Below are 17,484 nucleotides of genomic sequence, written 5' to 3' on the forward strand. Positions count from 1 at the left end.
TCATTCTTGATATTGCGGGGTTTTCCTGCAACCACATTATCTTATTATAGCCTTTGACTACACATCACAATCTGACCCGTGAAGATTTCGGGGTAGAATAGGTCTTCAGCAACCCATACTTGCCGTAAAAGGCGACTATGCTTGTCGTAAAAGGCGACTAACGGGATCGGGTGGTCAGGCTCGCTGACTTGGTTGATGCATGTCATCGATCCCAATTGCGTGGATCGATGCTCATGATATTAATCACTGGATTATATGGTCCAGACTCGGTTATTTACAGACCGCCGTCATACAGCTTGAATATTGCTGATGGCGGCGTTAAACAAACAAACAAACAAACAAACACATCACAACTTACATGTTTGTCGGTATTATAACATTATCGTGCTTTCTACGTGAACTCTCATAGCTGTTTGACAAACATAACGTCGAACTGGAATGCTATGACACGATGATAATCGAAAACCTTAAATAGAATACTGAATATATATAGTGAATGCGGTATCCATTTCTCCAAGCCGAAGCCCGCGTCTGTCAGATTTAGGTATTGGGAAAATCCTATTTATCACGAACAGGTCATGTATCACATATAATAATGTTTTTCAACCAACCAGGTAGCGACGTTTACTTCAACGTCAACATCAGAGGATTATCTGATGAAAACAGATTCCATTTGGCTTAAAATGTGAGTGAGTTGGGATTAACGACGTTTTTAACATTATTCCAGTTATGTCACGGCGTGTCAGCTTAATGTGGGATGCAGGTCTCGGACGTTTACAACTTTGGTGAAACCCACGATCACGGGTATGGTGCTGACAAACCTAGAAACATAATTGGGGTGAACCGGGATTCGAACCCACAATCATAGGATTCTGGCGTGCCCAAGGGACGCAACTCTGCACAGTGAATTGCGGCGCCCTTGACGACTGGGCCACCTGTGTTCCCAATTCGGCTTAAAAGGCCCAACAGCGGCGAAAAGGATGTAAATGAAACACGAGAAATCAGTGCTGACACAAGGAAACGTTTCTGGTTTTGATGCCACCAACAGAAGAAAGCACATACGGCACATCTGTACGTACAACCTACAGGGAACAGTCCTGCATAGGGAAATGATAAGGACGTGTCTGCTGGTTCCACAGTGTCTGGCCATTGCGTTTGTGGTACATATCAGACATACTTTGTGGAAAAACACTTAACAATGAAATCTGCGGTCAGTCCTCTGGGCATGAAACACATGCATTTTTGACACATTACTTACTCATATCCTTTGAATGGATAATGAATTAGGTTGCCTTTTTGCCTCAATATTGTAAATACGTTCATATCACCTAAAGGGAGACCAATTGTGTGTGTGTGTGTGTGTGTGTGTGTGTGTGTGTGTGTGTGTGTGTGTGTGTGTGTGTGTTTTGGGCAGGCAATTTCTCGTTTGTCAACAGTCTTAAGCATAATCTTTTTAATTCAAATGTTCCGTCCCTAAATAATGTTCAGATTGAAGAGCGAGCAATTTTACGGTATTTCATGGTATTTTCAACTAAATATGTTCACTGACACCCATGTTTGGAAATAACCACATGCTTGTCGTAAGAGGCGACTAACGGGATCAGGTGGTCAGACTCGCTGACTTGGTTGATGCATGTCATCGATCCCAATTGAGTAGATCGATGCTCATGATATCAATCACTGGATGTTCTGGTCCAGACTCGATTATTTACAGACCGCCGTCATAGAGCTGGAATATTGCTGATTCGGCGTAAAACCAAAAACCAAACCAAAACCAAACCAATAAAGCCAATTGTTGAATTGCAGAGCGAGGACTGTCGTCTACTTACGAAGTCATTATTTTACAACCTTTTGAATGAGTTCACATTCGCTCTGTTGCGACGAATACTGAAATATAATGTGGTTTATTCAACAAATCCTGCAACTTTAGTTAACCAACCAAGTTAATACTCTGTATTTCAAGCGTTCGAGTTCAAATTGTATTCTCCCTCAATGCGTTGATTGATTCTTGCAAAGAAGGTTAAGTATCGTTTGGTGTAGACAAATTATTTAAAGGATGAATATACAAACTCAGGAAGAATGTCTCCTTTATCAAGGAACAGCTCGTCCGTCTAGAGTACTTGTCAAACTGAATGATCTGTGATATATAGGAAGTCAGTGAGTGCGCTGGATGAAGGGCACATTCATAATGGAACGAGTCTTTTTGAATTAAGACAAAAACAGAAAAGACAACGTCAAACTGTCAAAGATAGTTTCTTGAAAGCGTCACAGATGAAAGGAATAAACAACAGACTAAGTGGCCTATTATATATATTTACGTATTTTTGATGTTTTAGAACGATACAAATGATGTTTGGGCTTGGCAGCTGCAGTTAATTGATCTCACGTCTTAAACATGAAAGCTTAACGACTGTTTAAACAGTGCGGTGAATTGATCTCATTGGCACGAGGTAATGGTAGGGTAAACGAAGGCAAACGTTGGTCCTCGCCGTGTGCAGCTGAATGTGGTGTTGTGTGGAGCCGAGTGTAGTTGAATGTGGCCAAGCACACCGTGGAGCTGAATCCGGATCTGTGTGGAACTGAATGTGGAGCTGAAAGTGAAGCTGTGTGGAGCTGTGTGGAGCTGTGTGGAGCTGTGTGGAGCTGATTGAGGAGCTGAAAGTGAAGCTGAATGTGGAGCTGTGTGGAGCTGAATGTGGAGCTGAAGGTGAAGCTGTGTGGAGCAGAATATGAAGCTGTCTGGAGCTGATTGAGGAGCTGAATGTGAAGCTGAATGTGAAGCTGAATGTGGAGCTGTGTGGAGCTGAATGGAGTTGAATGTGGAGCTGAATGTGAGCTGTCTGGACCTGATTGAGGAGCTGAATGTGAAGCTGAATGTGGAGCTGGGTGGAGCTGGGTGGAGCTGAAAGTGAAGCTGAATGTGGAGCTGTGTGGAGCTGATTGAGGAGCTGAAAGTGAAGCTGAATGTGGAGCTGAATGTGGAGCTGATCGAGGAGCTGAAAGTGAAGCTGAAAGTGAAGCTGAATGTGGAGCTGTGTGGAGCTGAATGTGGAGCTGAATGTGGAGCTGTGTGGAGCTGAATGTGGAGCTGAAAGTGAAGCTGTGTGGAGCTGAATGTGGAGCTGAATGTGGAGCTGAATGTGGAGCTGATTGAGGAGCTGAAAGTGGAGCTGAAAGTGAAGCTGAATGTGGAGCTGTGTGGAGCTGAAAGTGAAGCTGAAAGTGAAGCTGAAAGTGAAGCTGAATGTAGAGCTGTGTGGAGCTGAATGTGGAGCTGAATGTGGAGCTGTGTGGAGCTGAATGTGGAGCTGAATGTGGAGCTGAAAGTGAAGCTGTGTGGAGCTGAATGTGGAGCTGAATGTGGAGCTGAATGTGGAGCTGAATGTGGAGCTGATTGAGGAGCTGAAAGTGGAGCTGAAAGTGAAGCTGAATGTGGAGCTGTGTGGAGCTGAATGTGGAGCTGAATGTGGAGCTGTGTGGAGCTGTGTGGAGCTGTGTGGAGCTGATTGAGGATTTGAAAGTGAAGCTGAATGTGGAGCTGAATGTGGAGCTGAATGTGGACCTATGTGGAGCTGATTGAGGAGCTGAAAGTAAAGTTGAATGTGGAGCTGTGTGGAGCTGAATGTGGAGTTGTGTGGAGCTGAATGTGGAGCTGACATTACTACATGACACCATCACACCACACTGTTACGACATCTCCCCGTCTTTAAACCACAACATGACATAAGGAAATTGCATGACATGACATAACACATGATACCACTAACCGTCAAAATCCGGATCAGAATAGGTCTTCAGCAACCCATGCCTGCCGTAAAAGGCGTCTATGCTTGTCGTTAGAGGCGACTAAAAGGGTCGGGTGGTCAGGCTTGCTGACTTAGTTTATGCATGTCATCGTATCCAATTGCGGAATCAATGCTCGTGGTGTCGATCACTGGATTGTCTGGTCCAGACTTGATTATTTATAAACCGCCGTCCTAGAGCTGAAATAGAGTGCGGCGTTAAACAACAACAAACAACAACCAACAACAACATGATAGCAGAACATGACACCACACAATCACTCATGATGTCATTGCATGGCATCATATAGCCACATCATATTACCTGACGTCATACCAGTACACCAGCATGTAACATCCACCAATCTCATGTCGTCACACCAAGACACCATAACATCACACCACCAACTGAGAGTGCGTGAGTGAGTGAGTTTGGAGTTACACTTCGCAATAATCAAGTCATATCACTGCAGAGGACTATAGAAATGGGCTTCACACAGTGTACTCAAGTTTTAAACCATTAGGTATCCAGAACAATCGCACCAGCTGACATCACACCAACGCATGACATCAGGACATCAGGACATCGAAAGAGAGTATAATCCCCATCAACTATAGGTCCCCCTCTACCTATACTGGTCGTAAGAGGCGACCAAATGGATCAGTAGCTTTGTGACTTGGTTGATTGCATGCCATCGTATCCTGACGGCGCTGATCGTAGCTTACAATATCAATCACTGGATTGTCTGGCCCAATCTCGATTATTTACAGGCCGCCGTCATATAGCTGGAATATTGCTGATTGCGGCGTTAAACAACAAAGATAGAAAGACATTACGACCGGCGTCAACACATAACATATAACATCAAATACTGGCGCCGTGAATAAACAAAAAAAACAAAAAAAACATTTTTTAATTTTTTTTAATGAAACAAACAAACAACATGACATCAGCACATGATTTGACAAATTTGGTAAAAATAAAAATGTGTGTGAATTATGTCCGCCAAATGAAAAAGTAGATATATATTTCCCCGTTTTCTCTTACCAAATATGCATGCACCTTATGATATATCACATGATATCAACAGACACTCATCAAGAGAAAACGTTAAAAGAAACTCAAAACACCTGCTCAAATATACTGTAAAATTACAAAATACTTTACCACAACACGACTTAGGAGTTCTGCAGTTCTGTAAGTGTTATGTAAGTGTTCATCGCCAAAGCCCTGCAGTGACTGTTTATCAGTTATGATTTAAGCTCAGATGTTTCCGCAGACCATAAATCCAGGGTTGTATACACAGCGATGCTAATGAAGTATGTAAAGGCAAAGTGCAATAATCTTTATGCTATCGATTTTATAAACGGTATTACACAATGTCATTCCTGGCAAGAACATCGAACAGCCTACACATGATGGAGTTTCACGTATTTTCCACATTAGAAGCTGTCATGTTCATGGGAATGGTATTTCTCCTACTCCGTCCTTGTGCTCAAATGCGTTACCCAAAAGACACGAACTCATAAAAAGGGAGAAATATTTTATTATTTCGGTATATGTGTCGTAGCATTAAGAGAATCAATGCTTTGATCTGAGATGCCCAGGCCTTATGACATCAGTTGTCACCATGCCAGCAAGACAAGTAATGTGAACACATCAATAAAACCTTCACAGCTACTCACATGATTTATAGCTGTTGCAAGTGCTCGTCCTACCGGTACGTTTGATGTGAGACAAGGGCAGCACGTCCGGAACCATTCCAGGCTTGAAGTTGGGCCTAAATCTGTGTTCGACTGACTGTCACTGCTATCAGCGCATTTTGTTAGGCAGGGTTACGTTCCTTAGTTAGTACAAGATCCGCTTATCGTATGTTCGAATCCCATATTCGCATCTCTGGTTTGTCAGCGCCATTCCTATGCTGGAGAGTTCCATCAAACTGGTAAACACTTTTATAAACTGTATGACCGCTTCCGTGGTCTAGTAGTAGAGCATCCGCCCGGAGAGCGGAAGGTCTGGGGTTCGATCCCCGAACGCGTAATACCAAAAGACGTTAAAAGATGGTACGCCTGTTTGGCGCTTGGCATTAAGGGGTTAAAACAAGCACTGGTCGGCTCGGAGTCAGTATACTGTGTCTGAATGTGATATTCATGTTAAACTGCTGCATGGTATCTCAGTGAGCTAGCACTATTAATCGGCATCAGTCCGGACTAGTACAAACAGCCACACAAACACACACACGTACATGCACGTCGCTATATTAGTGCAATAATCTTGGACGCGACGTTAAACCCCATTTCATCTCACCTATAAACTGTACACAATTTTTACGGATCTTGAATATGTTTGATGGTAGTGAAGACACAGTTCACTTTGTCATAAATATATCCCAAAAGATATTCATGATCCTTATCTTATTTTATTCAGTACAGTATATATTGCTTCTACCGTTTGGAGTAAATCTATCTGGTGATGCACTTGTAAAATCAAATCCGTGACAACAGCAGCAGTGCCATGAGCCCATAGATTCCTGATATTATCGCAGAGACTACGTACGTCCATATATTCCCCACATCAGGTGAACGTGTTTAGTCCAGAGAAGGCAGTAACCCATGATCTTCAACTTGTTCTGCATCTGGAACCCGATCTATTATTCAGCATTCAACGCCTTTGACACTTTTTCGGTCAAAACGTGATGGAAAGTTCGAAAATCTGAAAGTCATAAATATCCACTGCGATGGTGAAACTTACGAGCATGAATGTGACTTTGACATACGAAAAACTACATTCGGGATGAATAAAGGATTAAAACCCGCCACTAGTTAAGGAACACTGTCACTGAATGGCTGTCAGCGATGTTTTTCATCAAGACCATCAATGCTCACTCGGATGAGTGAGTGAGTGAGTGATTAAGTTGGGTTTAACGCTGCTTTTAACAGTATTCCAGTTATATCGCGGCGTGTCAGCTTAATGTGGGAGGAAAGCCAGAAGTGATGTAGGTCTCAGATGTTTACCACTTCGGTGAAACCCACGAGCACGGGCATGGTGCTGACAAACCTAGAAACATAATCGGGGCGAACCAACAATCATAGGTTTCTGGCGTGCCCAAGGGACACAACTCTGCACAGCGAATCGCGGCGCCTTAGACGACTGGGCCACCCGTTCAAAACACAAATACCATTCTAAAATTCTTCACTGTTTGATTATTTAGAAGTCCACTGTACACTCTGCAGGGGTAATTATGTTCACCGCTCTGGCACCACACACACTGCCCCGTGGGGACCCATGGTTAGAACTGGGTCCACTTGCACAAAGCGATGTTAGCAGTAAGATGATCGTAACTCCCATACTTTAACATAGGCTTACAATAGTTGTAGCGTTATGATCTCTTTGTGTAAGTGGGCCCAGGGCCTCAGCAACCTGTGTTGGTTGCCAGAGGAGACTTAATGGATCGGATGGTCAGGTTCGGTGACTTTGTTGATGGCGTGTCATCGTACCTCGACGGCGTAGATCCTTGTAATGAACGACGATCTACGTCGCCCGAGTACGACGACAATATCAATCAGTGGACTGTCTGGTCCAATTTCGATTATTTACAGGCCGCCGCCATTTAGCTGGACTATTGCTGAGTGTGGCGTTAAACCAAAAGTAGCGGAAACGCAATCACTGACTGACATATAAGATGTAAAGGAATTCTAAGCCAACTCCAACAATGAGTGTCCATCAGTCAGCAGCATCAGCATCAGTGATGAAGAGGTCTCTGTTGAAGCTGTATGGTGGGTTCTTAAACATAATCAGAGCCAGATAGATCGTATACAATAAACTTGTTGTACTGTAGACCTGACAACTACACTTCCATATATAGGAAATATCCATCAAAAGCAAAACCTCAAACAAATCAAAACAAAACCCCACAGCACACACAACATAAAAAAAGAAGAAGAAGAAATAGCAAAACAATGTATTTAATAACAGTAACAATTAGAACGAAAAACAAACGTCAACTCACAAAAATAGGAAAAACATTGCATGCGTCCTTGTCATAATGGACCATGTAATAACAGCTTTCTTTAATAAAGTAAAAGCTATGATTAGTGAAATACGCCAAAGCCAACCGAGACAAATTTTCAAGATCTTCACAAAGTTTCAAGAATCTCAACCGAATCCACGAGATGTGCGATGAAAAAACTCAAATTATTTATAAAAGTATTTCTTCTACAAACAGTCATCTACATCACCGTTACCATAATGAGATGACCTAATCATCTAAGGCGTGCAGAATTGCGTCCCTTGGGCACGTCAGGAACATATAATTGTGGGTTCGAATCTCGGTTCTGCATTATGTTTCTCGTGAATTTCACCGAAGTGGTATACGTCTGAGGCCTGCACCACTTCGGACTTTCCTCCCACATAAAGCTGACACGCCGTGATATAACTGGAATACCGCTAAACGTGGCATTAAACCCAACTCACTCATTACCCTATTGACCAACGACATTAACTGTCTTTACTACATTGGTAACAATTTATCTTCTGTTACAGTTTCCATGACTTCAGTGATATGAAGATCTTTAATTCCCTCAAACCCTTGCGGAGAAAATGTAAGCTTCAAATGTTGGAATGAGATTTAGGCGATTACTTCCAGCTGATGACGATTCCGACAAGCATCTGTCTACAGTGACGTTGCCTGGAGCGCGAGACTGTTGCCAGGTACAATTACAAAATAATTTCATCTCTATTTCGTTTTATTTGATGGGTTCATTATGAGATATCATATTCATGCTCTTTGACGTCAACGTCGTAGGCATGATTTCACACTGTGCCGTACAGCTCCGTGACGTCATGCTTCCGTAGTGACCTTGAGATTAATTAACGTCATAATTAAAGAAGTGTAATAGTGAGTGAGTGAGTTGTGTTATTTGCAGGCTGTCCTCATATAGCTATTATAGATAAACAATAAATAAGCTCACCAGGGATGGAGGATGGACTTCGCGTTTGGGGTATATTTCTGTTTTCATGACGCGTTTGTGAACATTTTACGTCCGTTTCAGTTACTTCCTTCATCAAGGACTTCTTAATATGACATGACTATGTTACCTCGTCCGGAATGGAACATAAGGAATGTATATATACAGTAAACATAATTTCATCGGTGATTAAACAATAACGGTGAAACGCTAGGTGTATTTACCGAAACACATCGAACAGTTAGGGCATACGCCCTAATACACGCAATCATCGGCTGTTATAAAATCAGTTATGATTCGCTAATCAGTACCCAGCCATTGTGGAATTTGTGGAAGTACTATTATATTTTAGATAAGATTAATAGTGTCAAATATGTATCAGAATATATGGATATCCACAATCATATTTCATAGAATGGTGTATTTTAACTGTCATATCTGAAATATAAGGTTGATCCGAACAGCGGATAGATAACAAAAGTCATATCTCACAGAGCGGATGAATAGAACATGCCATATCTCACTGAGAGGATAGATACCACATGTCATATCTCACAGATTGGAGAGATACACAAATACTTTTTCTCACAGAGTGGAGAGATACGTGAAGTCCTATCTCACAAAGAGGAGGGATAGACAATAACCACGGAGAGACAGAATGGAGTTAATAGAAACAATGCATGATAACGCAGGAGCTCTGGCATGTTTTCTTTGTAACGAAATTCGATATTCAACCCTTTACAGGTATTAAAGTCCCATCTCACAGAGTGGAGAGATTCACAAAGTCATATCTCACAGAGAGGTGGATACACAAAGTCATGTCTCATAAAGTGGAGAGATAAACAAAGTCATATCTCACAGAGTGGAGAGATACATGAAGTCCTATCTCACAAAGTGGAGGGATGCACGAAGTCATATCTCACAGAGAGGAGGGATACACAAAGTCATATCTCACAAAGAGGAGGGGTACACAATAACCACGGAGAGACAGAATGGAGTTAATAGAAACAATGCATGATAACGCAGGAGCTCTGGCATGTTTTCTTTGTAACGCAATTCGATATTCAACCCTTTGCAGGTATTAAAGTCCCATCTCACAGAGTGGAGAGATTCACAAAGTCATACCTCACAGAGAGGAGGATACACAAAGTCATGTCTCATAAAGTGGAGAGATAAACAAAGTCATATCTCATAGAGCGGAGGGACACACAAAGTCATACCACAGAGTGCATGGATACAAAAAGTCACATCTCATGGAGCGGCTCGATCCTTATAGTCATTCCTCTAGGAACTGGTAAATATCAAAAGTTATATCTCACTTAACTTGTTCATATCAAAAGTTATATCTCACGTTAGTGGTAAATATAAAAAGTCATACCTCAAGGAACTGGTAAATAGGAAAAGTCATATCTCACGTTACTGGTATATATTAAAGGGCATATCTCACGTAACTGGCAAATAGTAAAAGTCATATCTCACGCTACTGGTAAATATCAAAAGTCAAATCACTCGTTACTGGTATATATTAAACGTCATATCTCACGGAACTGGTAAATATCAAAAGTCATATCTCATGGAACGGGTAAATACCACAATTCATTACTCACGGAACTGGTAAATATCAAAAGTCATATCTAACGGAACTGGTAAATATCAAAAGTCGTATCTTACGGAACTGGTAAATATCAAAAGTCGTATCTCACGGAACTGGTAAATATCAAAAGTCGTATCTAACAGAACTGGTAAATATCAAAAGTCGTATCTCACGGAACTGGTGGTTAGGAACATACTATCATACGTGTATACGGTGAAGACATCGCTTCACATCTACAAGATAAATAGGATACCATGTGATGAGGTAACTGACATTCAATCGTAAATGGACAACGTCGCTATATAAGTGCCATAATCTTGGACGCGACGTTAAACCCAATTTCACCTCACCGTAACTGGACAAGTAGACCAGGCAACACTGCATCCGGAACCTCTACAACGACAACTACTACGACAGCGCTATCGACAGGAAAGACTGTTGGGTCACCATCTTCAACCAATGGAGTATGGTCGTGGTGCCATTGAAATTAACACTTCTTTGGTGATAAATTAAGTAAAGTGACTTGAATGAACAATATTTGTGCATGAAACATACAGTGACTAAAGCAATAAATAAGTCACTGGCAATCTGTAGAATTTTGGACACGGTTTGAAATATTTCGTTTAATAGAAACAATGCATGATAACGCAGTAGCTCTGGCACAAAATGAGTTTCTGATCATACATGTTTTCTTTGTAACACAATTCGATATTCAAACCTTTACAGATATTAGGGTGGCAAATTATAGTAGATAACTATGGATAACAACTTCTTTTAATACTGTAAAGGCGACGTTTCGGTATAGATCCCTGTGTCGTTGTATAACGTTGATAACGGTATAAGGATCTATACCGAAACGTCGCCTTTACAGTACTAAAGACGTTGTTATCCATACAGTTGTGTCCACTTTGCAATCCGTCAACTTCTAAGTAATGCCTATCAAACAATCGAGGTATTAGGGTGGTTTGATAATATGTATAAAGGGAGTTATCATTTCTCTTTCTTTTTGTGAAGCTCCAAATGAAATATACCTTGAAACTCTGTATTTGTTTCATTACCTAATGGACGATAACCTGGAACCAATCTAATTATGATTATGAAATGTCCAGAATACATTGTGATAAATGTGAAATGTCTTTTATCTATTGATTCCTTTCTAACTAAATGTTCTGTCACAAACTAGTTTTAATGCAACTCCTCATTGCAGCTATAACGGTTTTATTTGTTCCCATTTTCTAATGTTTTTGAGATGCATTTTTAACCTTATAACAAATATGATGATATGTGCTAATTTATAATATGCGGCCTCTCCTATAACATTGTGCGTTTTTTAATATATACACTCAGAAGGATCTCCGAAATGCTAACTCACAGACGCCAGTGGTGTGGAAAGATTACACAATTCATATGAATATGAGGATATGTGTTAATTTATAACATGCGGCCTCCCCTGTAACATTGTCCGTTTTTTAATATATAACACGCAGAAGGATCTCCGAAATACGAACTCACAGACGCCAATGGAGTAGACAGATTACACAGTACATATGACTATGAGGATATGTACACATTTATCTGAATTTATACCAGATGATTCATCGCGTTGTCTTACCTGTAGACTTCTCCTGTGTTTCTCTTTGTTTATGGGTGCCTCATCATCTGTGTGATGTCTGGGATAATAAGAGTGGAAGATCTTAGATTGATACATCTATAACATTTGGAATTCGTATCTTAAATGAACAAACTCTATCTGATGTTTCGGGTAACTACACATATGTCTCTAGCGTAGGGTGTAGCATTATAGATCATTTATCTCAGGTGATTTATTTTCCAAGGTGGGGGATCATAAGATCCTTAAAGGGACAGAATCGGAGCATAAGCCCATCATGTACAAACATCGTGATTCATTTACTCTCAATTCCACTCTTGTTGAACCGTCAGTGATACCTTTAATCCAGAACCCGAAGTATAAACTACCAGATGGAAGTAAACAAGAATATTTACATCATCTGATAACTGACACAAGATTGCTAAAACTTGAGTCATTTTCAGATGTTCTCGAAGAGATAATTAGCTTGGCAATTGGGAAACTTGTGATATCCTCAATGTCTTGTTCTGGTGTATACCACCCCATATCCCATTGTCGTAACGTTTAACCACATTAGTATGACAGTGAATGCAGAAACTTGAAGACAGAAAAATACAGATCCCTCATCAAATTTTGGAGATTAAAGTTTTATGATAACAGCAACAACAACAACAATAATAATTTTTATGGCGCTTTTGTCATGCTGAATACCATGCTCAAAGCGCATTATTACCCCGGTCAGTGGATCGGTGTCCACTCGAATTTCATTCTCAGCTCCCTGGAGAGTATAAAACCCAGGCTGTCTGTGAGGGTCTAGCAGTTTAACAGTCACATTGCCATCTCATCCTACCAGGTACCCATTCACTGCTGAGTGAAGTGAGGCATATCTGAATCACTTGCCCAAGGAGACACCGGGGAAAGACCGATGGCAATATGACATGTGTTCAATACAGGGATGAGATTGTGACTCCAACAGAACCATCGACTCGATGAGACAACGTTGTCAAACATGCACAGATGGCACACGAACTACTGAACTGTTTGATTGGGGTTCAGAATGACGCCATTTGGCACAGTGATTTCGTCTTCTGAGAGTGCATCTGTTTAATGGCACGTCTTTGGGACTGCAAGTGAAAAGGCCTCATTATATAAGTCAGTGCACGTCAACATGTCACAGGTGAATGTCTTCAATGAAGCACGTGTTCCGTTCCTGAATCCAGAAAACAGACTGGGTGGTTGTGGCAGGTAGTCCATGTTTTCAGTTTGGTATCCCGTCCTCACTGAGGCAAGTAGATAGACCCATGCCTCGGGGGCCTCGAATCACTCATCAATAGGCACAGCCAGCTTTCTAGAAACTGGACAATAAAGAATCACAACGAAGGGAGGTCACTCTACATTCGTAGATGTCAAGGTCACCACACCTCGATATTGTACGACCACCTTAATGAAGTTACTGCCACTTACAGTCAACACTGCTTATAACGAAACTACTGCCACAACATTACGTTTTCAATAGCCTACTCATTCTTTTACAAAATATGGGGAATGAAGTGTTTTGACGTTATTGTTAGTGTTTTAATTACAAAGGTTTTTATTATAGGTGAATATGCTTCAAATAATGCTGTTCGTGGTGAAATTGGTCATTATGAATTAGTTGATTTAGTCAGCTTTGAGCTTTGACATATTGGTTAAAACTACGGAAATTGAGGAATGGAAATGTTTAAATCAATGCTGTAAAGCATAATGCATACAGTACACATAATTCCATAAGTTAGATATAATTTATTTTCGTAGGGTATAGCTCATGTGTGGTGACTCAAATGTTGAAGATGAAATAATTTTTCATATTTTTCAGCAAAGAATTCAAGTCGTTTATTTGCAGAACTGGCACGATTCAGTTTGTACCATAATGTCTTTCAATTTACACTTGTTTAAAAGCTTATTGGGTTGAATCATCCGTCACCCACTTATCAGATAAAGCACTATCATTGGACCCGTGAAGATTCCGGGGTAGAATATGTCTTCAGCAACCCATGCTTGCCGTAAAAGGTGACTATGCTTGTCGTAAGAGGCGACTAACGGGATCAGGTGGTCAGGTTAGCTGACTTGGTTGATGCATGTCATCGATCCCAATTGCGTGGATCGATGCTCATGATATCAACCACTCGATGGTCTGGTCCAGACTCGATTATTTACAGACCGCCGTCATATAGCTGGAATATTGCTGGAATATTGCTGAGTGCGGCAACCAACCAACCAACCACTATCATTGCTTTTTTTTTTAAAATGAAGGTCATCTTTTCATAATTATAATGTTAATTTTCCATAAATCAAAAGATGTTAATTCTATTACTGCTACATGTGTCAATTGTGCATATTGTGACGTTGAAGATGAATTCCATATTCAAGGTTAAGAATAAAATCCATCCCATATATTGCCAATGTGGTTAAATGTAAACAATCGGTGGTAAACATATCACATTCTGATGATATTAAAAATGTTTGCTCTGTTTCTCATTTTCTCTATTGTAACATACACATAAGTATGATAGAGCGTCACCATATTCTCTGAAGTAAAGTACAAAGAGATCTTAGCGCTGAGGTGATCGTAACTTTCCATACCTCAACATAGAATTACGACAGCCGTAGCGCTAAAGTTGTTTTGTACAGCGGCATTCTGGTTGTTAAGTGCAACATGTCAAAACATCCATTTGAACACGAGACTGTCCCAGGTGACCTTCTTTCGCTGTTTGCGTTCCTTTGTTACAGTGTGGTTTAACCATCCCAACATGCCCGCACCCACATGCTCTTCTTATTACATCAAATTAACCGTCTTTCGCTTTACGTCCAAATAAAGGAGAATATCATTTATTTAGAGCCACTGCATTTGCAGTATGTGCATCAGCGAACGACGTGAATATTTCAAGTGTTATTGTAAACATTTCCAACCGACCCATATCCATATTGACAAAAGGCACTTAGATTTGTTTATGGCCATTATGTACGTAAGAGTGGACTGAGTTTGAATCGTGGCAAATTCCGTAAGCATGGTATATTCCAGAAAGGTTACCAACAACTTTAAAAATCGAAAGCTAAATTGTAAACTCTTACATGTAGACAATAATTGCCAGATTGCATCACGGGGAAAACAAGTATGCAAATGTAATCCATCTTCAAACTAACGCCACATATACAAATAGAAACTTACACATCTGTATTAATTAGCATCAAGTGCCCCAATTGAAATATATATTATAAATATAAATTGGTGTTCCCGATACCTCACAACCGCTTCATAACGTCCATGAGATAGACACTGTTTGTTTTCTACATCAATACGTGTTCAATATACTTTGTATTTCTTTTTACAAGAGGTACGAATGGTGTCTAAATGGCCGATTTATACGTGTCAAGATTTCTATGGCCGTGTGTTGAAATTCCATATTCGTCATGATTATAGATCTTGGATTGTTCGGGTGGGGGTCGCATGTACTAAAGTGGTAAACGTCTGTATGACTTTAGGTGCTTCCTCCCAGATTGTGTATTGTTCAAAGCGGCGCAAAGGGTAACTCGCTAATAAAATGATAAAGATGAACACAATGTGCGAACTGAAATACACACCAGTATTATTTCGGGTGGGGGTCGCATGTACTAAAGTGGTAAACGTCTGTATGACTTTAGGTGCTTCCTCCCAGATTGTGTATTGTTCAAAGCGGCGCAAAGGGTAACTCGCTAATAAAATGATAAAGATGAACACAATGCGCGAACTGAAATACACACCAGTATTATTTCTGTTCTATACATACAATACCCACCACGACTCGTGAAAGTTAATTGTATTCGTAACCACGCCCATGGACCCCCCCCCCCCCCCCCCCCCCCCCCAACAACACACACACACGCACACCACTGGAATGAATGCTTGAAAACACAATATAAATAACGACCAATCACAGCCTGTAAACACTGAGCGGCAAACCGAAGCCACGTTTGGTGGAAATGTTTTTCCTGTTTGCGTCTAATTTGACCCAGATCGTGCGGTTATTCCTTGGTAATGATGTAGGGCGGTCGGGTAGCCTAGTGGTTAAAGCGTTCGCTCGTCACGCCGAAGACCCGGGTTCGACACCCGTCATGGGTACAATGTGTGAAGCCCATTTCTGGTGTCCCCCACCGTGATATTGCTAGAAGTTTTCTAAAACCGGCGAAAACCATACTCACTCACTCACTGGTAATGATGACAGCTTCAGTATTTTGGAAATGCAGATGGGTATTGGGGGCGTGTATGCGAGTGTCATAGAATGTAATTATGCTACTTTAATTATACGACTTTAAAACTTTCAAAGTGCGAACAAAGTTATAAATCAAGATAATTATATATGATACTAAATCATAATTTCAAATTTGAAACTTGCAACAAAGATGCCCCCCAAAAAACAAGTGAATCAGTTTTGTAAAGTTAAACCGATGGTCCTGTCACTCAGGTGTGTGAGATGAGTTGGGGTGTTCCAGCATTCTCTGCCACACTCGTGTTGTACACGTGGTATCCTATAGTATCGATGTGTGAACGAAAGTAAGTCAAGTATTTACCAGCACAGTTAATCGAGGGTGTCGACCAACTGCCGTTCTTCATGCAGGTGTTGTTGACACTGAGGACGTCTCGAGACACATCCAGATAGTCACTATGGCAGGTACAATACCGAGTTCCCCCGATCAGCTTGGATTCGTAAGTGCAGGTTGCGTTTGGAACATCATAGACACCAACTGGGGAGAACATTATAAACATATTGGATTGCCTATCAATTCATAATGTAATGTTAAAGTTTGTAAAGAATGTGACGGGTGTACGGCACGGAAATATGATCAATTATTGGCAGGACCATACCCGTACGTGCAGGTTTTACTGTGTTAGTTTAAAAAGGTTTAAGGTTTTACATTTTCAATTACAATTCACCGCAGTGCAGTCATTACACAGTTGTTACTACTATTCACTGCATTATTACAATTTAGCTTCACATCATGCTTACCCTCCATACACATTGCCGCTTTTGTCACACGATGTACACTACATCGCCTCCAAAGGGGGACAGGCGTGATCTGCACACGGGCCCATCAGTTCCTTTTGACAAAATATCCATCATAACTGTCTGCTTGTTTCATTTCTGCGTTCTTGGGTACATCATTTAAATATCTACCACATGCATGTACAGACAGACCCACGCAATTATACACACCACATTTCACAGACACACACATAAGTGCTTACCCTTCGTACACATTGCCGCTTTTGTCACACGATGTACACTACATCGCCTCCCAGGGGGACAGGCGTGATCTGCACATGGGCCCATCAGTTCCTTTTAACAAGATATACACGTTACTGAAAACTATGGGATCAGCATTATTTCAAGATCAAACTGTTCCCGAGTGAGTAAGTGAATAAGTGATTGAACTCTGCTTAATTGGTAGACAGCTGCATGGTTGAATAGTCATTGGCCAGTGATTGGCTTGAAGCTGAAATTTGAGAATGTAGTTGACACGTCATAGAATCATTG

This window comes from Haliotis cracherodii, unplaced genomic scaffold, assembly GCF_022045235.1.
Source record: "Haliotis cracherodii isolate W230 unplaced genomic scaffold, xgHalCrac1.p SCAF_11, whole genome shotgun sequence".
NCBI classification, from domain to species: Eukaryota; Metazoa; Mollusca; class Gastropoda; order Lepetellida; family Haliotidae; genus Haliotis; species Haliotis cracherodii.